This window comes from Pinus tabuliformis, chromosome 5_2 (assembly GCF_031772625.1).
Source record: "Pinus tabuliformis cultivar Carrire ecotype Pingquan chromosome 5_2, CPIR1, whole genome shotgun sequence".
Classification (NCBI taxonomy): Eukaryota; Viridiplantae; Streptophyta; class Pinopsida; order Pinales; family Pinaceae; genus Pinus; species Pinus tabuliformis.
In genome coordinates, this window is record NC_142306.1 from 983,986,623 (window position 1) to 983,999,896 (window position 13,274).

Sequence of the window (13,274 nt, forward strand, 5' to 3'; positions counted from 1 at the left end):
TCCTTTAATCTCTTTTCACCTGACTCGTAAAATATGAAAAGATTGCCAAGCGATTGGCCTCTCCAGCTCGTTAAAATGACCGGAAGTGTTATCCCTCTTCTAGATTTTAATCTTTTTGGACTTGAGGGATTATTACACAAAAAGATCGAGCGCTTGTCTTGTTCGGCTCATTAAAATTAATTAAAATTCATCCCTTTTGTATGATTTTATAATTTTTCAGACTTAAGGGATTATGAGACTAAAAAGGATTATTGGAGTTTTCTTTACGTCCCTTTTCAGACTCTCTAAAATTGAAAAGGACCGAGTTATCTTTGTCATTAAACTTGTTAAAACCGAATAGCGACAAACTTGTCCATACAGACAAGAATGAGTTTCACTATCACTAGGCTCGTTAAAATATAGCGACGGGTTTGCCCGAAGGGCAAATTATAGAACAAGCATATGTTATCCTCCTCAAGCTTGACAAAAATAAAGAGGTACTGGTCAGCAATGACTGGGGAAAAATTGGGAAGAAAACTTGAAGAAACTTTATTGGTAGCAAGTCGCTCTTGAACATGACACTTTCACTCCGCATCCGAGTTGGGATGGGTTGTTCTGTTCACTGGTCATACCATTGGTCCATCACGCCATCCACATTTGTGGTTAACGCTACCAATCCATCATGTTAGTGTCACCGGTATGTTCAAGAGAAGTCGCTCAGAGAATTCACCTGTGTCTCATCCACTGCAATACATTCGCGCTCCATTCTTTCATGATTTCCACCCTGAACCCTGTATCATCAGATCGTTTTCACCTCCAAAATCATTTACTCCATTCCGTGTCGGAGATGTGGGATTCATTGAGGCCCTCCTATGGCGGGTTGCTTCTTTTCGACATCAGCTCATTATCCAAGAAGTCGACTTAGGGACAACCCTTTCAGTGCTTTGAAGCTTGCATGCCTCAATGGCAAGTTTCTCATTTCCGGCGACAAGTTTACATCAATGGCCTTCGACCAAAAGATTTTGCGTGGTGATCGATGCCAAGTCCCTTATTCACACCACGTGAATTGTACTGTAGTACCTTGAGGGTCATCATCATTATCGGTGATTCCTCTCGCGCATGTTAACAGCTTACATCATTGGCTGGTAATCGGGCGATGTCTTTCCATGTTAGACTCCAGAACATCTTTCACATGGATCGACTTGTACTCCGAGTGAAGATTGAACGAGTTTGAAGACCCCGGATCTAGTTTCATCCATCCAGGCTACAATATATTCAGGAAAATAAAGACATCAAATGTACATTGCTACTGCACATATGATCATCCAAATCAAAGGATGATGACTCTATTAGAATTATCAGTCTCCCACACAGACGGTTGTCTATCTTATGTACATGAAAATGAATTTATAAAGCTTAGCATGGGAATGCCCGCCTCAGCTAGATCATGAAAAATATTATGAAGATAATGTATTGTATTGTATCTTATTACAGGTCGCCTTCCAGCTCGAAAAAACTTCAGATCCTCATGATAAAGCATTTCACCCGACATCAAAAGATTAACAACCTCATGCTTTAGGGGGAAACTGTTATAGACATTTTTTGGCACTGCAACCCCAATCAAACATGTCCATAAACCAAGGGCTCCTAAGTCCCTAAAAGTGTTGTTCCATACCCTAAAAGAACAAGGTCAGCTGATTACATCATCTCCCAGAAGTTCTCCATGAAAAACTGCTCAGAACTGGTCAAAACTGGACCATCTCACCTGCTCCATGGTCAAAGTGCGATGCATCCCACCTAATGCACATGAGAGGTGTGACGCATACTGAAAATCCCTTCTATGGGGTGCGATGGGCAAGAGTGGACAAATGGCAGAGGCAGTTTACGAGGTGGATGATCATGGAATATTCCAGAAACTTCTCCTGTGACACTTGCCTCTCTGAATTCGCTCAGGGATGAGTAAGAGATCATCAATCTCCAAGTGGAATCAAGAACTATCAGAGGGAGTACACTAATCAGAATCCCAGAAGCTAACTCACCCCCCCTGCAATCATCTATATATGGATCCCTCATCCCAGAGATCCAGAGGCTGGAATTTTGTATCTTGTAAGGAAGAGTTGTTGGTTTCTTGTTGGAATATCATAGTGTTGGGTGATCTAAGCTTTTCATGAGGTGAAAGAAGGGCTTTCATGCTGGAGGGTGACGTTGGGTCAGAACAATTGGTTGTAATCGTCTTTGCTTATTCTTGATATTAATAAAGCTATTCAGGTTTTCCTCCACATTCTTATATGTTTGATGATATATGCATTTGTGTGGTCAATATATATTTGGTCCTATATTGTTTATGATTGTAGATCTCTGTTCTTCGATAGTATTATGCTACTTTGATTCCACATGTGTTCTTTGAAGCTGGGTAGACGAAGGAGAAGTGGCAAGGATCTATCAGAAAGGAGAGGAATCAAGCAAGGAACGAAGCGCAAGATTGAGGTTGGTGTCCTTCATTCCCCTCTTATCTACTTCTCATAAAGGAAAGCGAAAGTGGTTTTAGTTTGTTTGTTTCTAAGATAGCTACCAGTCTTAGTGGGACTAGCAGATCTGAGTGGACACTAGATTTCCCGATAACACAGTTCATGCAATTTTGAAATAATATTCATCCAATCGAGGAATAGGTTTAGGCACATACCTGCTTAGTCGTTGTTGTGATATGCATGCTTCGGAATTTGGCACTTTATTTCCTCGTTGTTGTTGCTACTGGTGCTCTGCATGCTTGGCCTTTGGCTTATGCTGATGATTTCTTTTTTAAGCTCTGCTCCTTTCATGCTTCATACATCCTTCTACGCTGACCCTGTCCCTAGAGTTTGTTTTTCAAAGGGATCAGTTGCTACAGGAATCCTACAGGATTTCCTATAGCTGCTTCTCCTTTTGAAATTCAGGCTCATGCTTAAGCAGGGCTAAAAAACTGTTGAAGAAGGTCTTGAATGAAAAGAAATAGCAGTTAGAAGGTATCAGGTAGGAATAAGTAAGAATGCTGCTACCTATTTGTCATCATTTTTTTGTGTTTATAGAGTGAAAGACACAGAATTTCTGTATTTGTTTATGCAGGGAAAGAAAGACGAGTGGAAATGTGGGTGTGCAGGGACGGAATGGAGAAATAGGAGGATGGATGGTGGCAGGGAGGTTCACAGGCCTCATAGACAAATTTCCAACCCTCGGGTCCTTCTATGAAATTGATTTTGGCCTTTTTGTAGTTTCTACAGGATCCTCCTGTAGAATACACAGAGTTTCCTGTAGGATGTGAAATTTTCAGAACAACTGAGACCAAGGCTTGAGAAAGGATAACAGTAATGGAGGGATGGACTATGAAGGGTGTGTGCAACCTAGCCATGTCTTTTTCTTCTCATGTGACCCTCCTGCAACCTGCAATTTATTCAGAAGAAGTTAGGTTTTTTCTTTTTCTGTTTTCTCTTTTTTCTCTCTTTTTTTTTTCTTTTGGAGAAAGCTAGGGCGCCTCTAGGAGCTTTTCACCCTTACTACCTACCCTGGGCACCTCCAAGAGGTTTTCACCCAAGGATATTTTCTTCCTTCCTGGATTTTTTTTTTTTTTTTTTTTTTTTGCTCAGGGTGTGAGTGGAGTGGAGACAGGGACCTCCTCCACTACCAACACTGATTTACCCAGATTCTCGGTGAACTCTTGCTTGGAAAGGGGCTTCCTATATATCTTCAATCTATGCCCATTGACAAGCATGGGGATGGCTTCTTCATCAATGGTCTGGATAAGGACTGAACGATTGTCGTTGCATTTTTCTACTGTATATGGTCCTAGCCATCTTGTCCTTAGTTTTCCTTTGAAATATTTATATCTTGAGTCATACAGTAGCGCCCAATCTCCTTGCTGGAATTGTTTTTCTTTGAGGTGTCTGTCATGCCATATTTTCCTTTGAAGTTGGAATACCTTTGAGTGGAGAAGGGCCTGAAATATTTGTTCATCCAATCCATTTAGCTGAAGCAATATTTCATTTTGTGCATGGCTGAGGTCTAGGTCCAGCTGAGCTGCCATCCTTAATGTATTATATTCAAATTCTATGAACAACAAATCCTTCTTCCCATAGACCAGCTCATAGGGTGTGAAACCTGTGGTGGTTTTCCAAGTAGTGTTATAGGCCCAGGTGGCCTCAACCAATCGATCTACCCAATCTTTTTTGTTGGTTCTCACTACCTTAGTCAAAATCCCTTCAAAAGCTCTATTAGTGACTTCCATATGTCCATTTTCTTGTGGATGATAAGGGGTGGAAGTTATGTGCTTAATATTGTGATGTGTGAGCAGGTCTTCAATCAGATTGGAGGTAAACTGACTTCCTTGATCTGTGATTAATTCTCTTAGATAGCCAAACTTGTAGAAGTTATTTTCCCTCAAAAACTCGACTACTTTTTCTTCTCTTGCTGCCTTAATAGCCTTTTTTTCTACCCATTTTGTCAAGTAATCCATGCACACAATGATGTAAGATTTCTTTTTTGAAGGAGGGTTGATAGGACCCACAAAGTCCATGCCCCACCTCTCAAATGGCTCGAAAGTCACTTGAGGTTGCAGGGGCATCTCAGCCCTTGGAGTAGGTTTCTCCATCCTTTGGCATCGGTCACATTGGTTGATGTATCTCCTGACATCTTGATGAAGAGTGGGCCAATAGTAACCTGCCTGCAAAATTTTGAAGGCAGTTTTCTTTGCTGCAAAGTGGCCCCCACAGGGCCCATCATGACAGGTTAGGAGGATGTCAAAAACTTTCTCCTCCATGACACATTGCCTCAAAATCTGATCTGGACCAAGTTTAAAAAGATTTCCCCCAATCCAGGTGAATGGGGCACTTTTCCTCACAATCTTGTTCTTCTCTTTTGAGGACAGGTGTGGCGGGAACTATGCTGAAACCAAATAATTTGCTATATCAAAAACCATGGAGAGAGTACTGAAATAGAAAATAGGTGTTCATCTAGCATTTGATCATCCACCATTCCTTCTTCACCTGTAGGCAGATCTAGTCTAGACAAAAAATCAGCAACAACATTTTCCTTACCTGGCTTATCAATAATGGTCAAATCAAATTGCTGCAATAAAATTAGCCATGTAATGATACGAGCATTTACATCAGGTTTATTCATCAAATACCTAATTGCAGCATGATCAGTGTGTACGAATGTTTGATAGCCAGTAATGTAGTGTCTGAACTTGTTTAGGGAATGGACTACAGATAGGAGCTCTTTTTCGGTTACAATGTAGTTTAATTCTGCCTTGGATAGGTTTTTATTGACAAAATATATGGCATACGAAAACTTCTCTTCAACTTGCCCGAAGGCTGCTCCTATAGATTTGTTCGAGGCATCTGTGTGAATGTGGAAAGGTAGGGCCCAGTTTGGACCTCTCAAGATTGGGGCAGTTACCAGCTTACCTTTCAAGGCATCCAGAGCCTCTTGATAGTTGTCAGTCCATATGAACTCAATATCTTTTCCCAAAAGGCCAAACAATGGATAGGCTACCTTACTAAAATCCTTAATGAATATTTTATAATACCCTGCTAAGCCTAGAAAACTTTGAACATCTCTTACCTTTTGAGGAGGTGGAACCCTTTGGATGATAACAATCTTGTTGGGATCCACCTGTAGTCCTTGCTGAGAAATTGTATGACCTAGCACGGTCCCTTCAGTCATCATGGATTCACATTTTTCAAGACTGAGGGACAGGTTCATTCCAATACACTTGGCTAAAACTTTCCTCAGGCTAGTCAAAGCTTCCTGGAAGTTAGAACCCTAAGGAGTAAAGTCATTCATATAGATTTCCACTGAATCATGAACCAGTTCAGCAAATATGCTCAGTACTACTCTCTGGAAAGTGGCAGGAGCATTGCACAACCCAAAGGGAAGGACCTAGTAGGCATAGGTACCCCATGGACAAGTGAAAGTGGTCTTATCTTGGTCTTTTGGGCTGATTTGGATCTGTTTGTACCCGCTAAACCCGTCTAGGAAGGAAAAGAACTTCTTCCCTGCCAGGCCATCTAACACTTGATCTATGAAAGGCAAAGGGAAATGGTCCTTCTTGGTGGCTTTGTTTAGTTCCCGATAATCTACACAGAATCTCCACTTCCCGTTTTTCTTTGGCACTAGCATCAAAGCAGAAACCCATTCGCTATTAGAGATGGGGTAGATGAATCCTGCATCCAGCAACTTTTACAGTTCTTCTTTGACAATGTCCTTAAGGGTTGGATTCATCCTCCTTTGAGGCTACCTGACTGGTTTACAATCTTCTTTAATGTAAATGTGATGAGTACAGACTGAAGGGTGGACTCCCTTCATCTCCTTATAGCTCCAAGCAAAAGCATCCAAGTGGTTGTTCAATAAGCTACACAGTTCTTTCTCCTGAGAGGTGGATAGGGATGAGTTGATCTTTAAGGTCTTTTCTGGATCGAATTCCACATCCTTAACTTAGAGAGAGGTCGGATCAGCCACACAAAGATCAACTAAAGCATTGGCCTGGGTTTCTTCCACCAACTCTTCTAATGGCAACACATTGGGGGGTGGATTCTGAATCAAGTTCTCAATGAGATCATCCTTGGTTTGTGGAACCCCCATGGTAGCTTCCATTGTGCATAGTGGTGCGAAGTAGACTTCATCCTCATCTTCCTCCTCCAACCAAAGAGGTAATTTATGTTCTACAGAGGTTGGGCAGGAGGATATAGGACTAGCTATTTGGACATATGCACATTCTTGATGGTCATGCTCCCAGCTCGACAAATGATGTAGGCATCTGTAGTAGCTAACCAAGGTCTTCCTAGGATGAGAGGATATCCAGTGAGCTTTGCCTTTGGCTGAAGAACCAGAAAGTCAGCAGGGTACTCCCAGGAGTCAATAGAGACCATTACATCTTCCACAATCCCCTCAAGGGTCACGATGGAGCGGTCTACCAACTGCAGTATTATTGAGGTCTTTCTTAGGGAACCCTGAAGGTTGAGTTTGAGCATAGTGTCCCTGGTCATCACATTAATGGCAGCCCATAGATCAATCAAGGTGTGGGGGATTATGGTGCCATTGATGTGGACATCAACTACAGGACTCCCAGGGTCCAAATATTTCATACAGATTACCTGCCCCAACATTAGGTCGGACAGTTTTCCTATGACATTGATAGTTGGGGCATCTCTCTTGCGCCTGCCTGGGTGCCTGAAGCACTTCTCTTTGATCAACTTGTTGTAGATTGGTACATCTTTTATGGCTTGGAGAAGTGGTATTTTTACACATAATTGTTTTAGTTCTCCCAGAAGTTTAGTTTCTTCTGAGGTCGGTTGTGTGGTTCCAGTTAGTCTCTCAAGAAAGGGTGGAACAGTTTTTGGTTCACTTTCCTGTTTCTCTTCCTCATCCTCCTTAGGAGGTTGGCTATCTGGGAGAACCTTCCCAGATCATAGTTTGATCTCCTGAATCTCCCTAGCATAGGTAGGACATGTTGTTTCTCCAGTATATACCTACTGGGCCTGTATGTTATTGGAGTTTGAGTTCGATTAAGTAAGTATTTGGGGTTGTCTTGGAGGAGAAGGAGGTAATGGTTATGGTTGAGCAAGTGGTGGAGGCAAAAGAGTAGGAGGAGAGTTATATTGGGGCCTCCACCCTTGATGAGGTGCATTCCACTGAGGTTGTGGCTGAGCATAGGAGTGAAACGAATGAGTAGCTGGTTGAGTATGACATTGAGATGGGTACGACCAAGGAGGGGGTGTGGACCAGGAAAGATGAGCAGGGGGACCCCAAGAAGGCATGGAAGTGGCTTGATTGGGATTGTAATGAGTCTGGGATGTCCCTTGCATTCCCTGCTGGTAAGGTTTAGGTCCATGTGGCCTCCTTTGGTTCATGAAATAGAGTGGTTCAGTGGCTCCTTCAGCCCCATGGTACATAGCTTTGAATCCGGGTAAGGAAGAGCACTGATTTGTAGGATGGTCTTCTTCATATAAAAAACACACTTCTATAGAGTGAAATGGACATTCGTTCCTAGGATGCTTTCTAGTGCACCTGGGACAAAAGATGGCCAAAGCCCTCTCGGCTTCCTCTTGCTTCTTTTGGATTCGCAAGGTATCCATTTGCATGGAAATAGTCTGTCTCATCTCGCTTTTGAAATTTTCCATCTGATTTGAAAGTTCATTTTTAAGGGATGAAATGGATAAGGGGGTACTAACTAAAGGTTGACTTCCCCTACCTCTTTTTCTGGTTGCCCTAGAATGGTTTCTAAACACAATCTTTATATCATCATAAGGTAGCTAATAGATGTCTCCCCCAGCCAGCAAATGGAGGGTATCTAGAAGGGCTTCAGGGACTCCTCTGAGCAGAACCAACTTCAAAGATTTGGGGTCAAGTGTGCACCTAACCCTTTTATAACTGAGTTGAAACCTCTCTTCATAGTCTTCTAAAGATTCATCACTTCCCATGGTCATTCGGAAGATTTCTTCCTTAGTATCCTTTGACCTACAATAGTCCTGGTATTTTTTGTTAAAGGCTTGCTGCATCTGAGCCCAAGTTGTGATACTATTTCCAGGTAACCCCATCAACCAGTGTAATGCTGCATCCTTGAGGGTGGAGGGAAAGAGTTTCAACTTCTTCTCGTCTTCTGCACAGCCATAGGTTCGACAGAGAATAGCAAACTCAAACAAGAAGGTATCAGGGTCTTCGGTAGTCAATCCATGGAAGTGAGGTAAGGCTGAGGGACTTATGTTTTTCATCTTTGTGTCCCCATTGGTCTCTCGGATAGGAAAGGCACCTTCTATTCTTTCCCCATTTCCTCTAACGTTTCTGTTTTCAGCCATGGTCTCAGGAGGAATGGTTTCTTTCTCTTCTTTTGTTATAGGATCTTCGTATATCTCTGGAGGTTCACCTATAGGTTCTTCTAGATCACTACCACCAAAGAAGAGAGAAGGGTGACTTAGTGATGTGGTGGGGGTGTTGGGTAGGAATTTTCCTGAATTGTCTCTGTTCCTACGAGGCATGAAAGGAAATCTCTTTTTGGGTGATTTTTGTGTTTCTTTTTCTGCTTGTACTTGCAAAAACTGAAATGGATTGAACAACAAATTGCAACTAACTAAAATAAACCTTGCTGAAATTAAAATTTCAGAATTGAAATGAAAGCAAGAAATGACTAATCTATTTTGCTGAAATGAAATTGCAGAATTGTAATGAAAGCAAGAAATGCCTAATCTACGCTTGCTGAAATGAATTTGCAAAATTGAAATGAAAACAGGAAATGTCTAATCTACGCTTATTGAAATGAATTTTCATAATTGAAATGAAAGCATGAAATGTATAATCTACGCTTGCTGAAATAAAATTGCAGAATTGAAATGAAACAACTACTCTACTCTTGCTAAAATAAACTAGCAGAATGTTTTAGTATAAAATAGAAGAAAAGAAGTAATCACAAAATACTCTGACGCTTTCCTAGCAACAGCACCAAAAATATGGTGAGCTCCAGTATTGCAACAATAATGCTGCAACTCCTGGGGCTCCCTACTTTACTTTTATCAACCCGGTAGTTCGTAACAAACTTGGAAGCGACGGAGTTGTATGCACAATTATTAGCTCTTACTGCAGGTTGTCACTTGATCAGCTGGCACAAGTTCGCTGGGAGCTTAAGCCAACTTCTATGAGTTATCAGAAGAAGCTTTTAACTATGATGAAAGAAAGCTAACTCGAAAGAGGCTATTCTACTTGCAGAAAGAAAATGAGAACTGAAATGAAACACAAACCCTAGCAAACCCTAGTTTTACCTACTAACCCTACTTTTGTAGGAAAAGAGATGGAAACTACTAATATGGATGCCATTGACTACTGAATAGGTAAAATGCATGTATTCAAGCTACTTCTGAAGAGAAATGAGAAGAAATCATCTTTTTGTGCTTTTGAGAAATTTTATGTGGAATTATTATGCTTGTGTTTTAACTAGTTGTGACTGTGCAAAGGTTTGGTGGTGAAGAGAGATGGATTTAGCTTTTGCAGGAGGTGAGGAAGGTGTGGATAGGTCCTAAGAAGTCCCTAGTACCCTTCTAGAGACTTCCATTGTGATCAGACTTTGAAAAATCACTCGCATGAACTTCTACAGGAGGTTGCAGGGGATCTACAGGAGGATCTATAGGAGGAGGCCAAAAGTGGTTTTTGGAGGTTTGCAGGTGGGAAAATTGATGGGAAAAGGGGAATGAAGGCTAGATGGAGGTTTTTAGTGGTCTAAGACTCTGTCAATGAAGATCAAGAATGAGGGAGATGGTTGGATTTGTTCAAAGGTCAAGAAAGCAACTTTGTGGAAAAATGCAGGAATTAGGGTAGATGGGCGAAGTGTGGCGAATGAGTGGGGAAATCTTAAGAGATGAACTGGTATAGGTTGTGTTATGGAGGAATGATAAGCTGGAGTGTTCTACGAGTGAGCTGCACATTTACTTTTCAAAACTGACCCAAGCAAGAACTGAAAAACAAAGTTTTGCATATTTTGACCTAAAATCTGACCTAAAACCAGAGAAATGCTTAACAGAACTTTATGGACAGAAATTTATGCGAGAAATCCATGGTAAATGAATGAGAAAGGATATAAGCATGTGAATCCAACTGATGTCAACTTCTCCAACTCGAAATCTCACACTAGCAACTGCATTGGAAAGCAAAAGCAGTGTTTTTGGTGGCAGTAATAGTGCCTTGATCTCAAATCATGGTCCCAAGGAGGGAGAAAGGAGATCAAGGCCTGCTTGGTAGCCTTTTTGGATCTTTTTCTATTACTTCAGAAAACTACCTAATCAACATGAAGTGAGAACAATTATTCTAACCATCAAAAGCAACCTAATTAACAAAGCAATATTTAACCTAAACAATAGAAATTATCCCATGAATGCAAGGAAAAGCATATAAATACACAAAGGAGGTGTTGGGAAACTTGGGTTGGGCCCTAACCCAAGAGCTTCAGCCCTCTAGGAAATATTAGTGCTGGTTCAAAACTAGATTCATCTTCATTTATCAGAAAATGGCAGTTGCATCACAAAACTGTCTTCAAAAAGAGCTCGAAAATGAGCTGAGTACAAGGCTACACAAAAGTGCGAAAATTTACAATGAAATGGCTAACCTAATGAGGCTTGAAGCCTTCTTATTTATACAAGTGGGGACTCCCAACAGTCCTCCTAAACTTTAGGAATTCGGTTGCCTAAAACTGAAGATAACAGCAACTTCACTAGACTTGCTCGACTGCCCCTTGGAATCATCATTGTGGGCCTTTGTACTCCGAGCTGCTGATGGAGAACTCGAGGAAGGGGTCATTAATGAAGGAGACACCCCTCCTATAAGTCCTCAGCCCTATTTCCTCAATTTTGGCTGCCATTCTGCTCATAAATGCCTGGTATTTGTCCAAAAATGTCCAAAAATATGCAATAAACACTCATTAGACTATGTGGCAAAGTGATTATCTCCATTCACTCTATTGACATAAATATATTCAAAAACATGCACAAAAATATGGATAATGGTGGATTAAATGAAAATAATAGGTAGAATAAGCCCATATAGTTACCCATTTCTGGGGCTCATCACCTAGCACTCCAGCCCCTTTGGTACCAGCGCCTTAGCCCCCCATGCTTTCTCCCCCTCCGCCGCAACAACCACCTCCTCCACAAGGACAAGTGTATGCTCAGAAGAGTGGACCCAATCCCCCTAACCCCAAGAAAAGGAACAAGGGGAAGGGTAATAGGAACTAGCAACAGCAAGGTAATCAAGGCAACCAGGGTCCTCCACACAATGCCCCTTAGGATATTCGACCTACTCCCGCAACCCTACAACAGGGCGGTCAGCCCAAGAAGAACAAGAATTTTCGTATGAAAAAACCTTATGTTTGTTGTGGAGTCTATGGTCATTATACCCATGAGTGTCCTCTTTTACCTCAGATGAGACAAGAATGGGAAGCTCAAGTATCTTCTCGAGGATCGTAGCCCTCTGCTCCTCCTCCTCCTCCTGCTTCGTCCCAACCGGTCATGCTTACCAATTTGTTTCCTCAACAAGGATACGTAGTTGCTCAAGCTACACAAGATCAAGAAGCCCAACCAACTCCACAACCTGGTCAACGTGATCATTAGATTTCCATGATGAATTCTGATGAGGTAAATAACGAACAAGTCAACCTCTAGACTTGATCGCGCCAATATGACAAGCCACTTGCTAAGTCTATGACTGAGTCCAAAACCAAAGGGTCTATCAAGCCTCTATCGACACCCAATGGTACCTTAAAAATCCATCAACCTAAGGTTTAGGTCATATCCAAGATCCCTAAAGGTCCATTACATCAAAATGATGCTTCTACCAAAGTCGCCCATACATATATCATAGTAGATGACTTGGTGCAATCTTTTGCTACCATGTCAACGCTTGAAGTTCTCCAGACATGACCATCACAACGAAAATCTCTACTATCTGCTCTAGGCATCATGGATCCTCAAGATGATCAGATGATTATCTTTCATGTTAAAAAATCAGATAACCTTCCCTTACCTTCATCTGTTTCTTTCCAAATTCTAGTCTCCATTCGAAACACCACTGTCTAGAGGTGTATCATTGACGAAGGTACATCCACTTGTGTGATGTCCACCCATGTTTGGAAACAACTTGGATCTCCTAACCTATCCCAGTCCACCATCACTCTATGTGCATGGGATGGTCATCCTTCACAACCCCTTGGCTTATACCGCAACTGGTCAATCACAGTTGTTGGCAAGACTGTCTGTATTGACATCGAAGTCATTAATGCTCCCCTAGACTATAACATCCTTTTGGGTTGTAGATATACCTATGTCATGTCATCTATAACATATGTGGTTCATCATAAGATGTTATTTCCTCACAATGGGAAGATCGTCACAATTGATTAGTTGACGTATTATGATCCAAACACCTAGACTTCACCTCAGACCAACATTTCTTCCATAGCTAACAATAAGGTTGTCTCGTCTATTTCTCCATGATTCTATAAAGATTCCTCTTTTCTTGGTGCTTACTATGTCCCCCCACCTAATCCTTCTGAGCCTAGCTCATCGAGTGTTTGCATGCTCCAAGCATCGCAGGCCGCCCACAAATGGGCCACTATGTCTTCACAACAGTATGCACCTTGTTATAGCTCTGATACCACTTGCTATAGATTTGACCTGAAAATGTATGAAAATACAAATATACCCAGAAATAATAAGATATAAATAGATAGAAATGCTTCACTTTATTAATCAAACCCTTAAGGTATGGCAACACCATACATTCAC